At 40.5% G+C, this 27,757-nt stretch overlaps 1 pseudogene; it reads right to left on the reverse strand.

Annotated features, from left to right (window-relative positions):
* Positions 1 to 18,734: 18,734 nt before the first annotated feature.
* LOC100682794 lies at positions 18,735 to 20,152 on the reverse strand (annotated as a pseudogene).
* Between the last annotated feature and the right edge of the window lie 7,605 nt (positions 20,153 to 27,757).

The raw sequence follows: 27,757 nt of genomic DNA on the forward strand, positions 1-27,757 counted from the left end.
ATAGAGTTTATTGTCGCCTGTAAACTTAGATGAGCTTTCTCTTTCCTGCCAGGGAAAAACTTTATATCTCATTATTTACTTCTTTCCATAAATATCAAACAGCCAAGAGCATTAATTCCATATTCCAATGTGCATCTTATCATATGACTATTTGCAGTAGTGTCTACAAATAACTTCATAGAAAACATAAATATGCAACAGCATAACATTTGGTTGTGACTATTACAAGAAATGGTAGCAGTTTTCTTGTGTTGTCCATAGGCTGAGAGCAGGAGGATAAAGGGGACTTTGGCAGCAAGCTGGTTGGTCCACTTAAGGAAATGGCTGAAAACTGCCCCAGAATCTTCCAGGAAGAATTCTGAGAACGACAACAGAACTCTAACATGTGACATTTGTATGAAGCTACATTATTTTTTTTAACTTATTTTTTATTTGTGTTCAAATTGCCAACATATAGAATAACACCCAGTGTTCATCCCATCAAGTAGGCCCTCAGTGCCTGTCACCCAGTCACCCCCAACCCCCACTCACCTCCCTTTCTACCACCCCTTGTTCGTTTCCCAGAGTTAGGAGTCTCTCATGTTCTGCCTCCCTTTCTGATATTTCCCACTCATTTTTTTAAAGGGGAAACCTTTATATCCTTTCACTATTATTTATATTCCCCAAATGAATGAGACCATATAATGTTTGTCCTTCTCCAATTGACTTATTTCACTCTGAAGCTACTTTATTATATCAATGTGCAAAAATACCAGGGATCTCTTAGGAGCCACTTGAAAATACAACCTCCGGAATTCCCCTTTGTCTTCAGACTGCTCATATTAATGGCTTTCTGGGGTCATTTGCTGTTTCGATGTACTGAAAATTCTCATCTAACAGGCTGACTCACAGGTGCTGAGAACCTAAAAAAAACATTAGAAATAAGGAACAACTGTCTTCACCTACAAGCAAAGAGACTGATAAATGTGTCCAGCTTACTAACTGGTAAGTGGCAGTACCAGGGCCTGAGCCTCAGTCCCTGACATGAGGTGTGGGGCACCACCCACATTAAGCTGATTGATCTATTAGGCAAAGACAAGAGAAGAGCCAAACAAGGTCGCCAAGGCTTCAAATCTCAGTGCCTGAGGAGGTGATGGGGAAACCCAAACCAATCTATGGAAGCAGAAAGTTAGACCAGTGCTAGCAAGAAATTGATTGCATCTGGGTGCTTGACTCATCATGAAGGAACAAGTCTCTTTCCATCTCTTGGGAGGACAGGCAGGGCTTTGGGTCCTGAAGGGCTAGCTAGCCTTCCTTGCCCCAGAGGAGGGATAGGTGACCTTTGCTTTTTCAAGCCTGATCTACTGCGTCTGTCAGGTAACCTAGATGGGTAAAGAGCATGAGTATAAAAACAGTTAGTTGTCCAGTGGGAACTGTGGCAGTGCTGCCAGATTTTCTGATCTTTCAATGAAATCTCTTGGTCTTAAAAAAGGAAAAAGAAAGGAAAACAATTTCTTTTGGAAGGCAATGACATTATACTTCTTTTTTCTATATTCAGATCTTTCAAAAGGGCGCACTGGCTTTATTCTTTTTTTCAGCTACTACACACAAGAAAATGAACCCCAAATTCATTCTTCGTTGGATTTAAATGGCATCCATACAACATAGCATTGTATGTGTGTAAATGCACAAACATTTTGAATATTAACATTTCTGATTATTGTACTAATTGTGAATCCAGAGGGTTTATTCGTTTCATCCCAGTGATAGAAAAAAATGGATGGACGCCCCCTTGCCTTTGAGCTATTTCAATGCATCAAGTATGGGGGAAAGGAGACCTCAACACACTTAAATTCTGCCTTTTTTCCTCATGCTGATTTTAAATACAACAGCCATGTTATTCTCTTCAGTAGATGGATAGTTTACTTGGCACAAGGCCTAAATTGAATTTCATTCTTGACATAATGACTAAGCATAAATGTGCAAAAATGTGTATCTATTATGATTGTATCTGTAATCTCTGAAACTATGAAGATTATTTCTCATCGGCTCTACCATTTTCTGGTTCAGAGTATAGGCTGACAGAGCTGTATATATTGCTAATACAGGAACTAAGATGTATTATTTGCCCAGTGCCTCAGTCTCCACTGGCTTTCTATAAAAGCACTAGTAAATAGTCTCTGTAACTGTTTTCATATGCTCAAAAGTTACATCACAACTAAAATTGGTTATTAGAGATACATTTATTCCCTGAAAGTCAAGGAAAAAGAAGAGCCATATTAGGAGCAACCACCAAAAACTAAACCACCACGCTCCCAAATAAGGTCCTAAAATAGGCAGTCCCCTGATGGGCTGCCTTAGCAAGCCCAATCTTGGTGACTAGCCCCATTTCACACACTCGTGGCCAGGTGTTTGTTCCCTTCCCTATCAGACAGGACTGCTTTGGTGCCAGCAGGACTCAAAGCCAAACCCACTAGCTATGACAATCATGATTTATGACAGATGAGGTCTTCTTTCATGCATAAGTGCACACCCTGTTGGTGTAACAGCCACTTACATTGATACAATCCTTTTAGGAGACCAATTTACAACGTGTTCCAAGAGTCTTGCCTGTCTCTATCCTTTGACCCAGTAATTTCACTTAAGAAAATAATCCTAAATTTTGGCAAAGCTCACTAAAGCAGTCAACAGTTCAGCAAATACATACTGTACTGAGTACTACACATCATAAACCAGGTTAGATGTTGGAATTAATAAAATCATGGCTTGCCCTTGGGACTTTGCAGTTGACTGGAAATGCATTTTTACCGCTTACAGAACGTCTATATGTGCCAGTCATTCTACTAGGCATTTTTATGTTTTATCAATCATTATAACCTATAAAGTAGTGCCACCCACATCTCACACTGATGTGGCTGAGTAACTTCCCTAAATCATAGAGCTAAGTAGCATTTCTGAAATTCAAACCCAGATCTCCAAATTTTGTGCTTTACCCACTAAAACTTGCTACGTTACAATTTAAAAGAACAGTAACAACAATCAACATATTGACAACTGCCAAAGGTAAACAATCAAGAGATGAGTATTTAAATTAATATAGATAGGTTGGATATGTAGACATTAAAAGTGATGTCTATGACGGTTTGTCAAAACACAGAAAAATGCTTGCATGTGAACATAATAACAAAAGCAGGATGTGCATTTCTGCATGCAGAATGATCTAAAGTATGTTTAAAATAGACACACAGAGGAAGGAAAAATACCATTTTTTTAATAGGCAAACCTATATTTTCACGTAAATAGTACAAAATTAAGGGAAATTGTAAGAGGAAAAGTTGTGCTTCCATATGTCATCCAGATAAAGCGGCTCACCCAAGCCTGCAGAATTCACTTTTAAGAAGGGTACTTGATCCTCTCTCTTTTGTAACAGCCATACAAAATCTCTCCCCTCCTTTCCTCTTTCCTTGACCTAACCTGGTAGTTGGGGTTCTTTGTAGAAATAGAATCAATAGGTGGTACAGAGAGATATATAGATTGATGGGAAGGAAATGCCTCATGCAGTTGTGGGAGCTGGCGAGTCTGAAATCTGCAGTGTGAGTGGCAGGCTTGAGACCCAGGGACGAGTGGATGCTGCTGTCTTGAGTCAAAGGCAGTCTGGATGCAGAATTTCTCTCTTGTGTGGGATCCCAGTATTTCTTCTTAAGACTTTCAATTTAAGATTAGGTTGGATCATGTCCACTCACATTACCAGGGGTAATCTGCTTTACTCAAAGTCTACTGATTTAAATGTTAATCACATCTAAAAAACACCTGACAGCAACTTCTAAACATATTTGATTGTACAACTAGGCACCAGAGTCAAGCAAGTTGACACATAAAACTGTCGCAAGATTCTTCTCTGATCTACACAGAAAAAAAAAAAAAAAAAAGGGAATTTGTATTTCAGAGCCTTTCTAAGCTCACGCCATCCTTTGATGCACATTAGTAAAGGCCCCAGCCTCTAGCAATAGATATTATAAGACACGAGTATCTTCTTGCTATACATTTGTTGGGTCATAATAAATTGAATTTGTAGCTCCTTCAGGTTGGCAAAATATGTTCATGGATATATCCTGTGTGATCTTCACAATAATTCACTATTGTCGTCCTCATATGGCCAGAATTAAAGCCAGAGAATTCACTTTTTCTTTTAAGATTTTGTTTACTTGAGAGTGAGAGTGCAAGCAGGGGAAGGGGCGAGGGAGAGGGAGAGAGAAACTGAAGTAGACTCCTGGCGAGACCCAGAGCTGGACATGGGGCTTGATCTCACAACTCTGAGATCACGACCTGAGCCAAAATCAAGAGTCAGACACCTAACTGACTGAGGTGCTCCAAGGCCAGGGAATTCTTGGGACATGTCCAAGACTGTAGAGTTAATAGGCATCAGAGCCAAGAAAAGTCAGGTCTTCTGAAATCAAACCCCTTGTATTAAACATATACATACCATGGACAGAAGCGCCACAGGTCCTCAAGGATAACAGCTATTTTAATTTAATTCAATTTCCCAATTAATCTACATTGAAAACACATAAGATGGAGATTTCTGGCTTATTGCCCAGGAATATAAATCTGTGTAACAAGTTCAGGAGGCGTTTGGTTTGGTTTTTTAACTTTGATTAAAGTACAGGATCCTACTCAGATCATACATTTACAACTCAAAGAATTTTCACAAAATGAATACTACATAACTGCTAACGAGAGCCAGAAATGGAACATGACTCGCATCTCTGAAGCCCCTTAAGACCCCCTCCTCAGCCAACACCTTTCCCATAAAGATTGCCACCATCCAGAAGTCTATCACCACCAACCAGTTTTGCCTGGATTTCCATGCTACATAAATGTAATTCTATTGTATGTGCTTTTTTGTGTCTGGCCTCCTTTGTTTTACAAGAGATCTGTGAGATTAATCCACTATTTTTTTAGGTGTGTCACTCTTGTGTAGCATCCTATGTATAAAAAGTGATACCATTTGTTTCTCCGGTCATCCAGGTAACATTTTGGGTTGTTTCCAGCTTAAGGATACTGTGAACAGTGCTGCTATGAACATGCTTGTATAGGAGTCATGGTCCATCCACGTACGTATTTCGGTTTGGTATACACATAGAAGCGAAGTCTCTTGGTCGCATATATGCCTAAATTCAATTTTACTGAAAAGTGCCAACAGCTTCCCAAGTGGTTGTACTAATTTACACACCACTAGCTGTTGATGAGATTTCCAGCTGTTCCACGCACCATTAGCAATTGTTATATTTACAATATTATGGATATATTTTATAGCATATGGATCTATCCAGAAGAGCATATACATATGTTTGCATTTTTAAAAACTTCATATAAATGATATCCTGCTGAAAATAGTTACAATTTGTTTTTGATATTTATTTATATTTATGCATCGAGTCCAATTTAGTCTCTTTTACTGCACTACAACATCCCACTTTTCAAATCTGAAGACTGTTGATGCCCGTTTAGGTTGTTGCCATTTTTGTACAATTAGCAATGACGATGCAAAGACTCACATGTGAGGATTTCTATAGAAGGCAATGGCTGAATGACAGTAAATGCATATCTTCAGTTATACTAGATAATGCCAATTTTGCTTTCCAAAATGGTTACGCCAACTTCTGCTATAAGCAGCCTCCAAGGGTATCCTCTGCTCCAGAATTTTTTTTTAAGATTTTATTTATTTATTTGAGAGAGAGAGAGAGAGAGAGAGAGAGAGAGAGAGAGAGAGAATGCACACATGAGCAGGAAGAGAAACAGGGAGAGAGAGATTCAGGCTCTCCACTGAGCAGGGAGCTTGACTCAGGGCTCGATCCCAGGACCCTGGGATCATGACCTGAGCCAAAGGCAGACACTTAACAGACTGAGGCACCCAGACGCCCCTCTCTGCTCCAGATTCTTGCCAATAATTTGTATTGTCAGGATTTTTTAAATGTTTGTCAAGCAGCTGAATGTGTAATATTCTTATCTCTCTTAGCTTTTCCAAATAATTTATAAATACATACACTTGCATTTATTTGCAAGGAGGGAAACAGCTTCATTGCCCTTCTCTCTTCCTACAGAGTCATTGCTCTAGAACGTCAGAGCTTTCCACATAAGTGGCTCAGGAAGCTGCTTGACTGTGTGTGATGTTTGAAGATCGTGTACTGGGCAGTGTTGCCCAATGCCTTGCACATACAGCTAGAGCGGTTCTCTCGAGTGTAGTGCTTTAAGCTGCCTTCTCCCAGCCAGGACACGTGCAGCTGGCAGGTCAAGACAAACTAGGCACAGCCCACAGAGGGGACTCCGTGAGTATTCCAGGGCATAGGGAAGGAACAGAGGGTGGGAATGATGACTTTTCCCTACTTGGCCTGCATAAGGATTATCTTTTGGAAAATGCAAACCACACATGCATTGTTTTGGATTAGCTTTTAGGTGATTTGGCAATATTTTTTTAAAGGTGTAATTTTTTTTAAAACTTATTTGAGAGAGAGAGAATAAGTAGGGGGAGGGGCAGTGGGGAGGGAGAGAGAGAGAGAATATGAATGAATAGGAGAGAGGGGCAGTGGAGGGGGGAGAGAGAGAGAGAGAGAGAGAGAGAAAAGCAGATTCCCCCGCTGAGCAGGGAGCCTGAGGATTGGCTCGATCCTAGGATCTTGGGATCATGACCCAAGCCAAAGGCAGATGCTTAACCACTGAGCCACCCAGGGGCCCCTGACAATATTCTTTAAATTCTTTTTGGCTTAGACTACACTAATGTCCCATCAAAACCTTTTGTTTTATATTATTTTCTCACATGTTCTCTCAGGAGGACTATATATGGAATACGTTCAGAGCAAGGCACTCCCTGGATCTAATAACCAATATGTGGGGCTGAGCAGGAAGGACAAACAAGGAATCACAGCTAGAGGGTACTTTAGAAATCATCTCATCCAAACACTTCATTTCACAGAAAAGGAATAGGAAGACTTGCCATGTTTGCAGATGATGAAGCAGGGAGTTGCCCCAGCCCCACAGCGAAGCCAGATCTCATCTTCTCACAGCAGCATCTTTGCTCCATCAAAGGAGCACACATTAGTGGCTACAATCCAGAGCTGCTAACCCCCTCCTCACTTCCTGCAACCATGGTGTAGTCCTTCCGGGCAGGGTCCTTGACCTGGGGTCCATGGATAGATTTTAGCAGCCCCCATGATGCATGTTCCTGTATATACATTTTTCTTGGGTGAGGGCCCATACCTTTCCTCAAAACACCAGGGAAGCAAAGTAGGTTAAAAATCACTGCTGGATTTGGTGAAAGTAAGAAAGAAGACAATCTGAAAGCAGAGGAACTGAGACAGAAGGAGGAACAGGGCAAAGGAGAGAGGGAGCTAAAAAGGCAGAGTTCTACAACACCCATCAGGGATGCAGCCTCCTTAGGCAACTTGGTTTTAAGGGGAAGCCTTAAAACCTTATCTGGTTCCCATCCTCTGGCCAGAGATAGCACCAGAATAAGATTATCTTTAGGGTCTTTTATCTCAGGATGCTACAAAGAAAGCAAAAGGGTTTAAAAAAAACAACCGATAGCACGTTATCTATCAGTAACTCAAGTATCAGCATGAATACTAAAACCCAGCACTAAAATAGTATGGTATTAAAATACTGACCCCTTCCAGGACGACGCTGTTAAACCCTACACTCCAGGGTGAGAGGAGGGTCTCTGCTTTGGCACTGAAGTCACAGAACCTGGAATGGGACTTTTCTGCTTCTCCAGTTCTTTCTGGTCACATCCCATTTTGATAAACCCAGCCACTTTCCTGCATCAATTGCGTATCTGTCTCCTTGTCTGGATGTACTTAAAATTCAGGGTTCAAACAACAGAGATGTTCTACTCCAACTAAGCAGACAGTATCAATGGCATGTCTAGAGCTTCAGTCATTTGTTTTTAGTTATCATTTCCTAAATCCGTAAATGCAGAGGTACAAGTATTTCCTGGAGCATAATGCCTTCTCCTGGCCCTCGCTCATCTGCAAAGCACTGTAGTCCTGATGCCAAAGGGACTTAGTCCAGGTATGTGGTAAAAAGATGCCTCCTGGAGGGTGTCTGGGGGGCTCAGTTGCTTAAGCATCTGACTCTTGATTTGGGCTCAGGTTCATGATCTCAGGGTCCTGGGATTGAGCCCCATGTCTGGCTCTGTGCTCAGCAGTTTCCCTCTGTTCCTCCCCCTGCATGCTCGCTCTCTCTCAAATAAATACATTCTTTAAAAAAAGAAAAAAAAAAAACAAAAAGATGTGTCCTGGGACCCCTGGGGCATGGACTATTTTCCCCATTACTGTGATCAGTGACTGGGAAGGGGCACCTAGATGAACCCTCTCCCTTCCTCCCTACCCCTGAGAAGCTGTCTGGATGTCAGAGTAGGCACAAGGGGTCAAGGATGCTTCAGGGATTGTTAAAGTTGAGGCAGGCTTACTTTTTGCAAACAGTAAATGTTTCCTAAAGAGAGATTTGCTTAATGAAAGTTATTTTTTTTTTCTGAGTTCTCTCAGTTTTTTTTCTAAGTGTATTTTGATTTGAATATATAAAAACAGATCTGGAGCTGCCTTGGGGGGAGGGTGGGGCACGGGTGGAGAGTTTGGTTCCGCTGCCTGGAGAAGTCCAGGAATATGAGATGTTATCGGGGCATAGAAATATCTTTTTAAAAAAGAAATATCCTAAGATATGCCTTGTGTACAGCAATCCAAGACATTTTGAAAACAAGGAAGACCAGTATTCCATTTAATATTATTCAAGTTATTAAAAAGATATTTGTGTTATTCTAGTATTACCCCCGGCTCCCCAAACATGCACGCTCCCCTCTGTCTCCAGCAAATCTTGAATGCCGTTTCGGACACACTCAACAGCTTGACTGAATATGGAAATCAAGGAAGTGACTGAATTCCTTCTGTGAGGGAAGGGTGTTGCAGGGGAAGAAGAGAGAGTCCATAAGCTGCACGGATTCAAAAGAAGCAGAGGCTGGAGCTGGACGTGACAAGAAATGAAGCCTCCTCCTCCTCCCTGTCTACCAAGATCATTCCCCCAAATCATCTTGAGGGCTTTTGAGTTCCCCGAAAGTGGGGAAGGCTCCGAACCCATTCTAAGGGGCAAGGAGATTGCAGCTGATGATTCCCAAAGACCCTTCTCCAGCCCTGAACTTGGAGCCAATCGCCTCCCCAGTTTCTCCTCTTAGATCCCTAACAGATAACTCGAGTCTAAAATGACCCCAAACCAAACCTGACTCCATCTCCAAACACGCTCTTCCCTTCATCTTCCTCATCTCAATTACCAGCCCCCCATCCACGTAGTTGCTCAAGCCCCAAACTACAAGGCGTCCTGGTGTCCTCTTTCTCTTCCCCCCACCCCCCAGCAGCAGGCCTCACCAGCCCCACCACCAAGACGTATCCCAAGTCTGGACATTTTGAAAAAGGACTCCCACTTCCTCTGTTTTGACCTGAAACTTTCTAATTGATTGAGTTCTTCTTTCCAGTTTATCTCAACTCCAGCAAAAAACCCTGTGGGCAAAGCATCTTCTCAAGAAATAAGAATGGCACTGAGCGAGCAAGACCCCACCCAAGACTGATTCCAAGACAATGACAGACCTGACCTTTACTGTCCACCCCCCTGCACCCACTCACCTTCATCCCACATTTTCCTTATATCAACCTGGAAGTACCTTCAGGACGTTGGGGACAGCCTTCAAGACGGTAGGCCCCACTGCATGTGCGCTCCAGGAAGGGAGAGCACCTGGGACGGTACCCGGTGCAGAACACTGCTCAATAAAACCCGTGGGATGAACGCACCTGACCTTCGCTTGTTTCCTGCTCTCTGCCTCCCAAAGGCCTCCCCGAACTGCAGCATCCGGGTCAAGCCTCAGGCATCAGAGTTTGGTCATTTGACAGTGGCCCCTAAATCAGGTAAAATGGAGCACGCACACGTGCGGATGGGCCCTGCAGGCTCCCCTGGGAGAGGCCAGACCTGCCAGGGCTGGCTGAGGCCCTGGGAACGCTCACACGAGACAGAAGTTTCCTCTTTTTTTTTTTTTTTTTTTAAAGAAGTTTCCTTCTTTTGAAGGATTCCATTCTGTCCCTTTTCAAACCTGAAATTTTCTGCTCTTGCCATTTTTCTCTTCAGACTCTTTCCCAAAGGGTAAAACCTTTCTGGTTGACCTTTAGTCACTAACCGCAATTAGTGACTACAAAATGTACTTTTTCAGTTATCAATTCAGTGTTGCTTACTGCATCTGCTAACACACCGTGTGTGTGTGTGTGTGTGTGTCTGTGTGCGTGTGTGTGTGTCTGTGTGCGTGTGTGTGTGTCTGTGTGTGTGCGTGCACGGCAGGATAAACAGCAGCCAAGGAGGGCCTTACCTTATTCCGGTTGGTTGAAACCACGCTCAGACAGCCTGAGATGCATTTCGTGTGTCTGCAAGTTGCTGTAACAGCTCTTGTAGTAAAGGAATGTTGCACATGTTTTTTATATACACAGAATTTGTGTTTGTTCTTAGTAAATACCTGTAAATGCTTAGTTCAGGGGCGCCTGGGTGGCTCGTCAGTTAAGTGTCTGACTTCGGCTCAGGTCGTGGTCTCAGGGTTCTCGGATGGGGAGCCCTGGGGCCAGCTCTGCCCTCAGCAGGGAGTCTGCTTGGGCTTCTCAACCTCACCCTCTGCCTCCCCCCAGCCCCAGCTTGTGCTGTCTCTCAAATAAATAAATAAAAATCTTTCAAAAAAAAAAAAAAAAACTTGGTTCAATAGATTCTCCAGTTGAAGTGCTCAAAAATACAATTGAAATGCCATTGAACTCAAAACGGTAAAAAATACGTGTCCCTGCTTGTTTTATTTATGTGTGTGTACTTATACACATGCGTACACTTATACACACACACACACACATCTTGAATAAATTAAGCAATAACCTCCCTGGACCCCCAAGAGAGTGTTCTTCATCCTCCTGCTTTGCCATAAAAGTGTTTATTGTGGTTGAGGGAGGTCCTGGCTCTCGTAACCTCAAAGCGATCCTCCAGCATGGCTTAGGGGTGATATTTCTCCTAGAGCAAGCCCCACGTCATTTCCTGCATCTCCCCTGAGATCTGGAGTATGCCAGGACACTCATGGCTCTCCCTGCATGAGACCAGGGGAATTAGGAGAGAGTCAAAGGCAAAGAAGGGAAGCAGGGAAAGAAAAATTGATAAGAGGAAAAGGATAAAAGAGTAAATGTGGCCAATTCTTCCCTCCCCTGATTCCAGATAGAGGAAGACAGTCTGGGGGTCCTTCAACTAACTCCTCTTTAAGATCTGCCAGGAAAAAATGAATTTCATTTAGATGGGTGTCTATGGTCGGCATGGTTTGCTTTATCTAAGGAGAATTGGGAAAGCAATGGAGAAAGCAGTTATAAAGGGGAAAAAATTCTTCCTTTTCATCTTTTTAAAGGAATATGAGAGAGAAATACTATAAAAGAGTCCATTCTCAGGACGCCTGGATGGCTCAGGGGTTGAGCATCTGTCTTCAGCTCAGGGCATGATCCCGGATTCCCGGGATCGAGTCCCATGTCGGGCTCCCTGTATGGAGCCTGCTTCTCCATCTGCCTGTGTCTCTGCCTCTCTCTCTCTCTCTCTGTCTCTCATGAATAAATAAAATCTTTTAAAAAAAAAGTCCATTCTCCTGCAATGACTGCAATCCTACAGTACTACATCTGAGTAGCAAAGGAGACAGAGCCACAAGGAATGGAGTTGTAGTCTCTTTATCTCTCTCTTCCTCTTGCTGTGTAAGGACATAGCAAGAAGAAAGCCATCTGCAAGCCAGGAAGAATGCTTTCACTCAGAACCAAATCTACATCACTTGGACCTTCCAGCCTTCAGAATGGTAAGAAGTAAATGTCTGCTGTGTAAACCATCCAGTTTACGGTATTTTGTTAGAACAACCTGAGCTAGCAAAGACAGTGTTTTACCTGAATCCATTCAGCAGAGATTTCCTGAGCCTGACCAGGTACTGTCCCAGGGCTGTAGACTAAAGCACCGATAAAGCAGATGAGGTTTTACCTTCATGGTGGGACTTTGATTCTGATGGGAAGGTCAGCCACAGACAATAGGCAAGTAAACAAACATGTGAATTATAGATCATAATAAAATCCCTTGAAGAAAACACAACAAGGGATGCAACAGGGAGTAATGGGAGGGGCTGCTTTAGATCTGGTAATCCAAGAAGGCTTTCTGGGGAGGGAACATTTGAGCTGAATGATCAAGAAGAGCCAACTAAGAGATAACGTAGGGAAGTAACATTCCAGGCACTGGGTAGTCATAGTGTTAATTTGTGCCTCAGTGAGACCTGCCAGTTACCTCCGAGTTAGGGCAGGCAGGGAAAGAATAGACTTTACATTGACTTGGTTATTAATATCCAGAAGTGAAAGAGATACATTGCAAGAAAATTCAAATAAGAAGCTTTAGATTTTGAAAACCAATGAAATGATGGTGGTCTCAAAATGACCTTATACTCCGCACAAGGCCGTCTCTGCATTTTCCACATCACCATCATCCATATAACATGAAACATCTATACGACATCATATAACATAGCTTCCAGGTCAGGTTTATTAGACAGTGGGGTGCATTTGCTGCAATTAATAGACCAATGTTGACATGTTAACTAAAGTCAACACTTTATTCAAATTTCTAGTGTCTTTTTTTTTTTTTTTTCTGTTCTGCAATCCCACCCAGAGTACCACATTGCACTTAAAGATGTCTTCTCAGGCTCTTCTTGGTTGTAATTTCTTAGGAATTCCTTGGTTTTGACAACCTTGGCAGTTTTGAGGACTAGTAGCCAGATATTTTGTAGAATGTCTCTCAAATGGGATTTATCTGATGTTTTTCTCATGATGAGACTGCAGCCATGGGTTATTGGAAAAAGGACCAGAGAGGCCAAGCCACCATTTTCAGCACACCATATCAGGGGTACATAGTATTAACATGACTTATCACTATTGATGTGGACCTTGATCCCTCGGCTGACTTCCAAGTTATTTTTGATTCTTCACCCTCTCATGCCTAGAACGCTGCCAGTCACTGGGCCTCACTTAATACAGGTTCCAGGGTCTCCCCCAGACCCTACTCATTGGCATCATCCCAACAGCCTCTAGTCTAAGCTCTCAGTTCCCTCTTAGCATCCAGCACCACACTATCAAAGCTGTCTTCCTAAAATAAAACTCTCGTCATTCATATTCTTGCTCTGGACAAATAACCCCACTTAGGAACAAAATGTTGCTTTCACTGGAAGATAAAGTCCGAGTCTTCCAGCATTACATTTAGGCCTTTTTCTCAACCTGATCACAAGTGACTTTCCTGTTTTGTCTCCTGTCTGACCTCTACACTAGCACTTCGTGATGCTTGTTCCTTCACACAGGCCACCAGGTTACAGTTTACCACACTTCCATTATGTAACAGTCATCTTTCTAGGTCCTGAATCTTTCTTGGCCCTTTTTTCTAGAAACTGCTAACAAAAGGCTCCTTATAGTCAAGGAGTGTGGTGACGTTCAAGTGACAAGCATTACAGACAGGTAACTTCAGGGTATGGAAGCAGGTGCTAGATACCAATTTGGCCATGTGTAAATTGCAAAGGGAGCATCTGGGCCAAATCCCTTCATGGTGGCTCTGGTACTTAGGGGGAGATTACACAAGGGACATGATATCTGACCAAAGATTTGAAGAAAGAAAATAGTTCACCAAGTGAACGAGAAGCTGAGAGAAGGTCTAAACAGAGTGTACATCATGCACAGGATAAATCATGGCCATTAAGCAATTTAATATGGAAATATTTGCAAAACATGACTATGAACTAAAATATGACAAAACAAGCTAAGGAACTTGGATTTTAACCCACAGTACAGTGTTTTTAAACTGTGGGTCTGAAGTCAACTTAGTGAGTCTCTGACTATCATTACTTTAAAGTGAAATACAACAGGAGGAAAAGTTGGTTTGTGGACATTGTATTTGTTACTGCACATATAAATATTTGTATGTCCTGCTTTGCCACATAAACTATATTTCTTACTAGAAATCACATTTAAGTAAGTGTTTTAAAACACTGTTATGTGGGGGTGGTTGGCTGGTTCCGTTGGTAGAGCATGTGACTCTTGACCTAAGGGCCATGAGTTCAAGCCCCATGTTGGGTGTAGAGCTTTAAGAAGTAAGTTTTTTAAAAAGCAGTGCTGTATGGAGGTCTCACAAGGACATATAGCAGGGATGTGTGTCCAACAGCATTTTTCAAACTTCCCTGAGGGTAATAGTAACTCAGGGCCCTTGTTGAAAACACAGATTCCCAGATTCCCAACCTAGACTCACAGCATCAGAAGTCCAGCAGAAGCCTGGATATCCGCATTTTAATAAACACTCCATGTGTTTCTTATGAGTGAAACTTGGAAACACTGCTATTCTGACGGCAGAGTAGAAAAGAGATTGGAGTGAGAAGGAACTGGAGGTGGAAAAGCCACTGCTATTGTCTGAGAGATAGCAAGGCTTGTCCCTGGGCCACAGCTGTGGACAGAGAAGGAGGTGGGGCTGCAGATTTTTGGAAAGTGGGCTCTCAGATCGTGAAGGGGCACACAGGTGCCTAGGTCTTGAAGGTCTGTATCTTGGATGCCTGCATAGATAGTGACCACAGGAGAAAAAGAGTAGGTTTGGGGGGAACGTGAATGAGTAGGGTTTTTGCACACAGTGAATTTGCAGTGAAATCCATAATGAAGCATAGGCATTTGCAACTCAGGAGAGGGGTCAGGGGTGATGAGAATTTTAGTCATTAGCATATCAGAGCATGAAAAATAAGATTCCCAGGGAATCATCCCTTCCATCTCAGGACTTGCCTTCCATAAGAGACACCTTCACCCAGTCCCTTTCTCTGCCTAACACAACCTCAAGAGCTATGTCTCCAACAACTCTCACCACTCCAGGTGGCACCAACCTCAACACTGAGCTACAATATCTCGTTTCACCCGCTGTCATATCTCCAGCCATTTCTCATTAGTGGTGTGTTGTTTTCCTTTTTCTCCTGTGAGAGGCAGAAACAGTTCTGGATTCCCAGCACCTAGCACAGAGTAGATCCCTAACAAGGGTTTGTGACATTGTGGTGAAGACTTAAGGGTAATTCATCAACTTGGATTTAAAATTCAAGCATTTCATTGGTAAATGAATCTCTTCAAACAATAGCTACCAAACTATTATAAATTATTGCTGATGATATTTCATGAAACAGTACCATCTGGTTTTTATCTTTCTATTTCTAGCTGAGGGTTTTCACACTTTAATTTAACAATAGCTACTAAAATTAATCTTTTTCCATTGCATAGCCCAGGAAAGGTATACATTAAAGTCATGAGCGTAAGGTTTGTTTCATCTTCATACGTAATGTATTTGGGGCTGAATCGTTCATGTATTCTTTGATCAGAAATAGTGTGTACCTTGTGTAGTAGCCCCAAAATTACTTACTACATTTAAAGACAACATTTTATTTAAATTTTCCAAACATATACAACGGTAGAAAGAACATTAATAAACCTATATGACCCAACCTACTTCAATAATTATCAACTCATGGCCAATCCTGTTTCACCTCTACCCCCAACTTCATTGCATATTATCTGGAGGCAAATCCCAGAGAGAGCTTACTATGTCATCAGTAAAAGAGAAGACTTTAAAATAAATTTAAAAAATATATATATATATATACACACACACACACACATACCATTATACCTGGAGATATTACCGATAGTTCTTGAACATTATCAAATATTCAGTCATTGGGCAAATTACCAACTCTCATAAATGTAATTTCATAAATATAGTTTCTTTACAGTCTGGAAAAATATTAAGATTTAAATAAGGCCCACACATTGCCATTGGTTGATATGCCTTTTGAGTCTCTTTTAATCTATAGGTTTCCCCTTCCCTCCTTGTTTCTCATAAATAATTTATTGAAGAAATCAGGTCCTTTGTCCTGTAGAGTTTCCCACAGTCTGTTTTTTTGCTGTTTGCGTTCCCATGGTAGAGTGTAACATGTTCCTCTGTCCTCTATACTTTCTCTTAAATTAAGAGAATGAGAATCTTTATGAAATTTGGACTTTTGGGTAGGACTTTTTATGGGTGTTGGTGTGTTCTTCCTTTTTCCAAGAAGGGGTAAATATTGTTTGGTTGTCTTTTTCTTGTTTTATAAACAGGGATATTCAAGGTCTAGACACATTAGTTCTTTAGGGGTTACAGAAAGGTGATACTCTAATTTCATCATTCCTTTGACATTTAGCAGCTGGAATACTTCTATAAGGGAAGCTTCATCTCGTGCTTTACTCAGTTACTCAGGGATGTGATTCACATCAAAAGGTTAGAAAAACAATAGAATTCATTTACCGGTTTTCAAATCAATAATTACCTACCAATTATCTTCTAAATGTGACCAATTTTTTGAGCATCATTATGAACTCATAGACTTAAACATATTTGATGTTTCAACTTACTGCCTTCAAAAAGTCCCATCTTTGGCCAGTGGGAACCTCGTTAGGTTGGCTTCTGTGCTCTTTTGGAACAATCCTAGTAGTCTTTGATAGCTTCCTCAACTGTCTATATAACAAGATGTTTCCAGTTTCACTTGTTCATTTCCTGCCCCAGACCTGGCTCCTTTTCATGGGAGATGGAATTGCAAGACCTTATCAGGGCTCTGGGGGTGCTCACTGCACCACAGCTGATCTGATCTTGACTTTGAAGTTTTAAATTTCTCAGACATACTAGTGGCTAACTGTGCAGACTCCAGAGGTAGACTGCCTGGGTTTGAATCACCACTCTACCCTTATTGGGTATGTGACCCTGGGCCAGTTTATCAACTTCTCCATGCTTTAGCTTCTTCAACTATAAAGATGAATAAGAACCACACCTAAATTCATAAGATCCTTGTGAGATTTAAATGAGGAAATTCATGTAAAATGCCTAGAATAGAGTCTGGCACAGAAGGCTGTGTAAAAGTTGGCTATTAATATTCTTCTTGCTAATTTCTTTGCAACCTTGTCATTACTGCCTGCGCATATTGTGGGTCATCTGGGATGTAATACGGACTTACATTTTATTCATATCTAGTGACATACTGATTTCTAAAAATTATTCTAAAGTCCCATCTGTAGCATTCGTCCCATTAATGTGTAGCTCTAAATGAGGCAATGGTTAGAACATATTAGAACATTTCCTATAAAGGAATCCAAATTCAACAAAGCTAATGGCATTCATGAAATTCCCAAGTACCAGCGTACTTCCTGCTTTTTATACTCATTTGGAAAGGGGTAAATTGGTAAAAGCCTGGCTGGGAGCAGCCCAGCCATGGATTTAAGTTCTAGTTTTGCACGGGGGGCATTGCCAAGCCATGTTTGCCCATGGTCTTTCCTAGTTGAGCACAGGGAGCTATTAGAGGTGGCCTTCCCCCCAAAGCCCTCTAGCTCCCTTTTTAATCAGACTTGTAGAGCTTCAAGACATGTTGCAGATCACATAAATCTTAACACTTGTTCTGTCTGGAACCTCATCTATATTAAATCTTGATCCATTTAGCGATTTGCAATACAACTCTTTCTTTAGGTTTGAGAGATTAAAGATTCTAGGGCTGCTGCCACTGACTGGTCAAAATAAAGACAATGAAAGGGAAGCAGAAGCCCAGGGGGCTGTTTCCTTGCTGGTTCATGAGATCACAACAAGGCCTCTAGGTAGCTCTCTAGACTTGAAAACCCGATAGAGCCCTAATATGAACAGTCTCTAAAGTGGTTATGCCATGAGTTCCTTAAAACAAAGACATTTGTTTGCAATTTTACACACTTGCATCATTGACATATGGTTGCATTATAATTGCATCAGCTGGGCCAATTGTCTATAGAGCTCTGGCCAGAAATTCCCAGGATACACCAAGATTTATCATTGCTTAAACAAACATTGACTCACTTGTTTTAATTTTTTTTCTCTTTTTGTGTCTTATTGCACTTTTTAAAGTAGCTGTTTGTCATTAAGATGACATTTAAGGAACCTTGAAAATTATAACTAAAAAAAAAATATATATATATAACATATATATTTGTCAAATGGAAGTGGGTGGGTGTAGACAAATAATGGTAGATTCATATAATAGAAACTATCCTGTCACTAAATAAAGTGGATGTTTAAGTATTGACAGTTATCTTTAGATATCAAAAGAACAAAAGCAAATTTCAAAGCAGGATGTATAGTAGAATCACGTTTAAGTAAAATAATAATTATTGTATATGTTGGTAAATGCATAGAAAAAGATCTGAAGAAAGATAGTCCAAGCTGTTAATAGGGGCTATTTTTAGCTCCTTCAGTTAAGAAGTTAAGCCACTCACTCTTAATTTCCCCTCAGGTCATAATCTCAGGGAGGAGTCAGCTTGAGATTCTTTCCCTCTGCCCCTCCCCCCACGCACACACTCTTAAATAAATAAATAAATCATTTTTTTAAAAAATAGGGCTATTTTTAGGGATGAAATTAATTGATTTTTCCTATATATTTCTATACTCCTTGGAATTTCTTATGAATAAGTATTGTTTTTTCTTTTCTTTTTAAAAGATTTTATGAATTTGAGAGAGAGAGTGAGCACAACCAGGGTGAGGGGCAGAGGGAGAAGCAGACTCTATGAAGCCACATGGGGCTCAATCCACGGATTCCAGTATCATGACCTGAACCAAAAGCAGGCCCTCCGCCAACTGAGCCACTCAGATGCCCCAAGTACTGCTTTTTCAATTAGGAAAAAAATTATGTTTTTGAAAATCAATGTTATTATAATGTGTTCAAAACATCAAAAGAATCTATTATTAATTATAATAATATTAGTGAGATTTCTCATGGTAGCTTCTCAGTTAAGAAGCATATTAGTAAGCTTCTGTGAAAATAGCTATTATTACTATAATAACTGATATAGTAATAAAACAGTATAACTAGCCCTCACTGAATCCAAAACAATTTAGTATAGGGTTTTGTTGTTATTTAGGGGTGTTTGGTTTTGTTTTTTTTTTAATTTACCAATTTATTTAAGATGTAATAAATATGAATCAACAGCAAGATGAAGAGACACAGAGCGAGGCCAGGGAAAAGAGTGCATCGCTCTCCCCATATCTCCAAATCACAGTATTGCAACCAGCTACTCTGACTATACTACTACTCAGCTGTCGTCCCACCAGGACGTCCTGTCGTCCCACCAGGTCCTGTCTCAGGAGGAGGAGGCCAGGTAGTATAGTGGTTGCTGACCCCTCGAGCAGGGTCAGCGCCAGTGACAGCTTAGGCTTCCCTTCCCAGCTCCTCCTCCTGTGATGGCTGGGACTTGAAAGCAAATGGTGAGGCCGGCCGGCCACCAGTGCCCCCTGCAGGGGGCCAGCGAGGTCATCACTCCAGCCGTGCTTGTGGTCAGATGTGCTGGGGAAGCCAATGGAGTGCAAAGGCCAACGGGAAGAAGTGCTCTGTGGGCCACAGAAGTCGTGCCCACTTCCAGCGGAGCTGGGCCTGCACACAGAGCTCCCGGAGCAGCATGCTGTACATCCCAAAGGGGGAGTGTCCCAGTGGAAAGGCAGTCAGCTAGCCAGGCTTCCCCTGCACACCTTCTCCAACTGCACAGAGTTCGCGCAGTTGCCGGGGCTCCAGTGGGGGTCACACACCTCCAGGAAGTTGGACCACAGACTGGCCATCGTGTACTTGGCCCAGGTCTGTCAGCGACTGACTCACTGCAGCCCCAACAGGAACTTCCCCATCACCTTGTCCACGGCAGCCACATAGTGGCTGAAGCGGTTGAAGTTGGAGTGGGAATAGAGGTGGTCTCTGTACACCAGGGAGGCCTCGCTGGCTGAGACGGGGGTGATGGTGGCTGTGATGGTGACCATGGCCATGAGTCCACAGGTGATGGTGTCTGGACAATAGGGTACCAGATAGTGTCCTCTGCAGTAGATCCATTCTTCTATGGGCGTTTCCCAGAGTCAGGATGGCAGAGAGGCTCCAATCAGGTAAAGGCAGTTGGGAAGATGGCAGAGGAGGAAGATCATGAGCCGCCATCTCCTCCTTTGCACATACCAAGGCTACAACTTCATATAGAACAACTTGCTCTGAGAAGAAACCTGAAGAACAGCTTTTTCACAGCTGAAGATAAAAAAACAAAGCCACACTGAGAAGAGTAGGAGGGGCAGAGAACACAACATCCTAGCATGACAACCCACAAGCCTGAGGGCTATCACAGAGATGGAGGTCCTCCCGGAGGATCATCAGGCACACCTGCCCTGCGGTTTGTACTGGGAAGACTAGCTGCCATAACATCTGGCTCTGAACATCAGTGGGGCTTAATTCTGGGGTAGCTGGAGAGCTACACAAACCAAGATGCCACTCTTAAAAGGCCCACACACAATCTCACTTGCTCCAAGATCCAGCACAGAGGCAGCAGTTTTAAAAGTGCCTGGCCCATATATGAAGATTGACCAACTATAGGACATGCATCGGAAGGGCAGAGATGAGTAGGAACTTTCTGTAGGAATGGAAGCACTGATGGGTACCATTTTTCTTTCTTTTTTTAAAAAAATTATTTATTTATTCAAGAGAGAATGAGAGGCAGAGATACAGGCAGAGGGAGAAGCAGGCTCCATGCAGGGAGCCCAATGTGGGACTCGATCCCGGGTCTCCAGGATCATGCCCCGGGCAGAAGGCAGGTGCTAAACCGCCGAGCCACCTGGGCTGCCCGGGTACCTTTTTTTTTTTTACACTCATTCAGCCTTGCTTGCCAGACACTGGTGGGCATCAGTTCTAGCATTCTCCATCTACCTTGCTAGTGCTGTTCACCCTGCACTGGCATTGCCCTATGGACCCATCCTGCCCAACATGTCCACCTCACAGGTACCCCTCTAAGGAGGCTCCCATCCTGTCACACCTAACAGGAAGCCCCAGCAAGGACCAGTGCCCCTCAAAAGTGACACCCTCTCCAGGGAGGAAGAGCACCATTAATTACCTGGCCTTGTAGCCAGACCACACCAAGGGCTAACCCCACCCACCATTATGCCTGCAGCAGCCACAGCTGGGCCTCTAAGCCATCTAGGCCAAGGCCAACTCTGCCCACCTGTGTGCCTGCAGCAATGATGGCCCCACCACAACAGGAGGGCTCATGCAGCCCACATAAGAGATACCTCTGGAGTGCTTCATTCTGGTGACTGGGGGGGATTGGGCTTCTGGCTCCATCAGACTCCTATATAAGGCCACTCCCTTCAAGACCAGGAAACATAGCTGACCTACCTGATTCATAGAAATAAACATACAAGTCAGACAAAATGAAGAAACAGAAGAAAATGTTCCAAATGAAAAAACAGGACCAAACTTCAGGAGGAAAAAAAAAAAAAGCTAAATGAAACCAAGATAAGCAATCTACCCAATAGAGAGTTCAAAGCAATGGTCATAAAGATATTCACTAAACCTGGAAGAAGAGTATGTGAATTCAGTGAGATATTAAACAGAGAGATAGAAAATATAAAAAAGAACCATCCAGAGCTGAAAGATACAATAACTGAAATGAAAAATATACTAGAGGGAATCAACAGCAGATTAGAGGATGCAGAAGAAAGATCAGTGATCTAAAAGAGAGTAGTAGAAATCATTCAAGTTGACCATCACAAAGAGAAAAGAATTTTTAGAAATGAGGATAAGTTAAGGGATCTCTGGGATAACATCAAGTGTACTACCATTCACATTGCAGGGTCCCAGAATGAGAAGAGAGAATGGGGCAGAAAACTTGAAGAAATCATAGCTGAAAACTTCCCTAACTTGGGGAAGGAAACAGGTATCTGGGTCCTGGAAGCACAGAGAACCCCACACAAGATGAACCCAAAGAGGTCCACACCAAGACACATAATAATTAAAATATCAAAAATCAAAAATAAAGATTCTTAAAAGCAGCAAGAAAAATGTAACATACAGAAAAAACCACCCATAAAACTATCAGCTGGTTTTTCAGCAAAAATTTTGCAGGCCAGAAAAGAGTGGCATGGTATATTCAAAGTGCTAAAAGGGAAAAACCCACAACTAAGAATACCCAGAGCAAGTTTCTCATTCAGAATTGAAGGAGAGATAAAGAGTTTTCCAGACAAATAAAAGTTAAGGAAGTTTACCACCATTCAACTAGCCTTATAAAAAGTGCTAAAGGGATTTCTTTAAATAGAAAAGACTATAACTGGAAGAAAATTATGAAAGAAAAAAGTCCACTGGTAGGAGCAAACATACAGTAAAGGCAGTAGATCAATCACTTAGAAAGCTAATATGAAGGTTAAAAAATCAAAAGTAGTAAAATCAACTGTATCTACATTAATTAATTAAGGTATATTCAAAATAAAAAGATATAAAATATGATGTCATATACATAAAATGTTGTGGTGGGAAGTGTGTAGCTCCTTTAAAATGCCTTTAAATCACATGACCACCAACTTAAAATAGACTGCTATATAATAGGATGTTATAATGTGATCCTCATGGTAACTGCAAAGCAAAAACCTATAATATATGCATAAAAAGTAAAGAAGGAATCCAAGCATAATGCTAAAGAAAGTCATCAAATCACCAGGGAAGGTAGCAAGAGAAGAAAGGAACACAGGACTACAAAAACCAGCAAATAATGAACAAAATGACAATCAGTACATACCTATTGATAATTACATACAAATGGACTAAATGCTCTAATCAAAAGACATAGGGTGACTGAAAGGATAAAAAAAAAAAAAAAAAAAGACCCATCTAAATGCTGCCTATAAGAAACACACTAAAGACCTAAAGGCAGAGGCCCCTGGTTGTTCGGGTTAAGCATCCAATTCTTGATCTCATTTCAGTTCTTAATTGCATTGCTGTCAGTTCAATCCCTGCTTTGGGTTCCTAACTGGGCATGGAGCCTACTTTTTTTGTTTTAAAGATTTTATTTATTTATTCATGAGAGACACACAGAGTCAGAGACATAGGCAGAGGGAGAAGCAGACTCCCTGCAGGAAGCCTGATGCGGGAATCAATCCCAGGATCCCGGGATCATGACCTGAGCCAAAGGCAGATGCTCAACCACTGAGCCACCCAGGCATTCTAAGCCTACTTTTTTTTTTTAAGTGAGGTAGCAATACTTATATCAGATAAAAACAGAATTTAAAATAAAGACGACTGTAACAACAGATAAAGAAAGGCATTACATAATGATAAGAGGATGTAACAATTATAAATATCTATGTACCCAATATAGGGGGACCTAAATATATAAAGCAAATTTCAAATATCCAAAAGAGAAAAATACACATTCTTTTCAAGTGTGTGGAACATTCTCCAGGATTAGGTCACATGTTATGCTAAAAAACAAGTCTCAATAAATTTAAGAAGACTGAAATCATATAGAGCAAGTTTTCCAAGCACAACAGTATGAAATTAAAAATCAAATATAAGACAAAAAGACTGGAAAAAACAAACATGGGGAAGCTAAACAACATGCTACTAAACAACCAGTAAGTCAATAAAGAAATGACAGTAAATAACAAAATACCTTGAGACAAATGAAAATGGAAATACAACATTCCAAAATCTTTGGGACACATTAGAAGCAGTTCTAAGAGAGGTTTACAGTGATATAGATCTACCTCAAATAAACAACATAATTTTATACTTAAAAGAACTAGGAAAAAAACTCTTTCTTTGCTCTTTGAAAAGATCAACAAAATTGATAAACCCCTAGCAAGACTCACCAAGGAAAAGAGAGGACAAAATAAAATCGTAAATAAAAAAGAAATAAAACCAATGCCACAGAAATTAAAAAAAGATTATAAGAAACTACTATAAAAATTTGTAATAAAGTGGAAATGGACAAATTCTTATAAACAAAATCTTTCAAGACTTAACAAAAAAGAAGTAGAAAATCTGAACAGACTGATTGCTAGTAATGAAGTTGAATCAGTAATCAAAAAACTCCCAACAAACAAAATTCCAGGACCATATGGTTTCACAGATGAATTCTACCAAACACTTAGAGTTAATACCTATCCTTTTCAAACTATCCCAAAAAACTGAAAGGAAGAAACACTTCAAAATTCATTTTATGTGGCCAACAATGATACCAAAACCAGACAGACACTACAAAAAAGAGAGAAAGAGCAAGAGAAAATTGCAGGCCAGTATAAATATCCCTGATGAACACAGATGCAAAAATACTTAACAAAATATTAGCAAACTGAATTCAACCGATATTAAAAGAATAATTCACCACAATCATGTGGGATTTATTCCAGGATGTAAGGATAGTCCACTAACTACCAGTTGATCAAAATGATACACCATTATAAGAAAGTAAAGGATAAAAATCACGATTATCTCAATAGATGCAGAATAAGCATTTGACAAAATTCAACCATTCATGATAAAAACTCTCAACAAAGTGGATATAGAGGGAACTTATCTTAATATAATAAAGATCATATATGATAAACCCACAGCTAACATTATACTCAATAGTGAAAAACAAAAAGTTATCCTTTAAGATCAGGAACAAGACAAGGATGTCCACTCCCACCATTTTTATTCAACATAGTTTTGGAAGTCCTAGCCACAGCAATCAGAAAAGAAAAAGGAATAAAAGTCATACAAATAAGTAAAGAAGAAATAAAACTGTCACTATTTGCAAATGACATGATACTGTATATAGAAAACCCTAATGACTCTACCAAAAAACTATTAGAACTAATAAACTCAGTAAAGTCACAGGATACAAAATCAATATACAGAAAGCCATTGTGTTTCTATACACTAATAATCAACTATCAAAAAGACAAATTAAGAAAGCAATCCCACTTACAATTGCATCAAAAAGAATAAAATACCTAGGAATAAATTTAACCAAAGAGATGAAAAACCTGTACCACAAAAACTATAAGACATTAATGAAAGAAATTGAAGACAACACAAATGGAAAGATATACCATGCTCATGGATTAGAAGAGTTAATATTGTTAAAATGTCCATACTAGCCAAAGCAATCTATAGACTGAATGTAACCCCTATCAAAATACTGTTCACATTTTGCACAGAACTAAAACAAAAATTCCTAAAATTTGTATGGAACCACACATACACACACAAAGACGTATCTTGACAAAGAACAAAACCAGAGGTATCAATCACATATTTCTGCACTACAAAGCAAATCAAAACAGTATAGTACTACTAAAAATAGATCAATGGAACAGAATGGGGAACCTAGAAATAAACTCACACTATGACAATTAAGGTATTAATATACAATGGGGATAAGGTAGTCTCTTCAATAACTGGTGTTGGGCAAACTGGACAGCTACATGCAAGAGAATGAAACTCAACCACTTTCTAACACAACATACACAAATAAACTAAAAATGGATTAAAGACCTAACTATAAGACCTGAAACCATAGAACTCCTAAAAGAAAAGATAGGCAATAAATTCTTGAACATTGATTTTACCACTATTTTTTGGATCTCTCCCCTCATGCAAGGGCAACAAAAGCAAAAATAAACTATTGGGTCTAGCTCAAACTAAAAAGCTTTTGCAAGAAAAGGAAACTATCCACAAAGTAAAAAGGCAGCCTACTGAATGGAAGAAAATATTTGCAAATGACATATCTAATAAAAGGTTAATATCCAAACTATATAAGGGACTCCTACAAGTCAACATCCCAAAAAACAAACAATCTGATTTAAAAGAGGTGGAGAGGTGATCTGTGGGTGGCTCAGCGGTTTAGCACCTGCCTTTGGCCCAGAGCGTGATCCTGGAGTCCCAGGATCAAATCCCACATTAGGCTCCCTGCATGGAGCCTCCTTCTCCCTCTGCCTGTGTCTCTGTCTCTCTCTCCCTGTGTCTCTCATGAATAAATAGAATCTTAAAAAAAAAAAAAAAAAAAAAGAGGTGGAGAATCTGGATAGACATTTTTCCAAAAGAGACATACAGATGGCCGAAAGATGGTCAACGCCACTAGTCATCAGGGAAATGCATCAGGGAAATCAAAACCATAATAAGATATTACCTCATACCAATCAGAATGGCTAGTGTCAAAAAGATAAGAATAACAAGTGGCGATGAGTATGTGGAGAAAACGAAAACTTCAAGTACTGTTGTACATCATGAATATAAATTGGTACAGCCATTTATGGAAGTAGCACTTCCTCAAAAAATTAAAAATAGAAGTACCATATGATCCATCAATTCTACTTTTGGGTATTTACCAGAAGAAAACAGAAACACTAATTTGAAAAAATATATACGCACCCTTAAGCTTATTGCGGCATTATCATGGAATGTAAAGTACAACATACAGAATATAGCTAATAATGTTGTAGTAATGTTTTATGGTGACAGACTGTCACTACACTGATCATGGTGAGCATCTCATGATGTATACACATGTCAAGTCACTGTGCTGTGCACCTGAAACTACTGTAATATTGTCTGTCAACTATACTTCCAAAAAACAGAAAAATAATGTTTCATGCCATGTTATGGCATGAACCAACCCTATGCATATCTTGGAGCATATGAGAAATTATCTAGAATTCCAGCATGTGAATAAACAATAAGCAAATAACTGTTCCTCTGCTCAGATTCTTATGGCTAAAGTGAATTTTTCCTTTGAATAAGGGCTCAGTAACTAAAATGCGTATTTCATCAGCATATTCAAATTTCACAAAATCATCAATCACGGGTGTATATTTTGACACTTGTAAATCAAATTTTAAAAAAAAGCATAAATAGGGGCAATCCCAGTGGCTCAGCGGTTTAGCGCCGCCTTCAGCCCAGGGTGGGATCTTGGAGACCCGAGGTCGAGTCCCATGTCAGGCTCCCTGCATGGAGCCTGCTTCTCCCTCCCTCTATGTCTCTCATGAATAAATAAATAAAATCTTCTAAAAAAAAAAAAAAAAAAAAAAAAAGAACATAAATAGATGAGAAAGCTTATCTTCTTTTCTTTCCTGTTAGTATTTCAGTTCTAGATCTAACTCCTGGATTCTAAAGGACATTTTTTTTCCCCTAAGGACATATTTTAAAAGTCTCTGGTCTTATTTTGAATTACAAAATTAATGAGTCAATCTTTTAAAAAATTATTAACACCAATTTTCTTAAAAATGAGATGTGCTTGGAGAGCCTGAGTAGCTCAGTTGATTAACCACCAGATTCTTTTTTTTTTTTTTTTCCAGACTCTGGATTTCTGCTCAGGTCAGGATCTCAGGGTCATGAGACTGGCTCCATGCTCAATGGTGAGTCCTCTTGACATTCCCCCTCTCCCTCTGTCCCTCCCTCTAAAAAAAAAGGAAAAAAAAAAAAAAAAAGCTTTTATTTCATATCCTACAGTTCCAATAATGCCCACATTCTTTATTTTTTCTTTTTTGTATATTTTGTTTATTGGAGTTCAATTTGCCATGCCCACATTCATTAGGCCTTTCTTTCGAACAGATGATGATTTAGGGGACAAGAGAAGGCAACATCAATATGTCAAGTAAAATAGAACTGAACTGATAGTTGCAGAATTGGACTTCCTTGAATACAAATAATCTGCTATTACTCCAAGCCAAGGCTCAGCAGATTTTTGCTGTAAATGACTCAGACAGTAATGTTTTGAGCTTGTGAGCCATGCAGTCTCTGTCACGATGGGGTTCAGGACACAGTGTCCCCAAATACAGCACCTTGGCATATTAGATATCTTAAGCTAAAGGCCTTTTT

Source organism: Canis lupus, chromosome 10 (assembly GCF_011100685.1).
Source record: "Canis lupus familiaris isolate Mischka breed German Shepherd chromosome 10, alternate assembly UU_Cfam_GSD_1.0, whole genome shotgun sequence".
Lineage (NCBI taxonomy): Eukaryota > Metazoa > Chordata > Mammalia > Carnivora > Canidae > Canis > Canis lupus.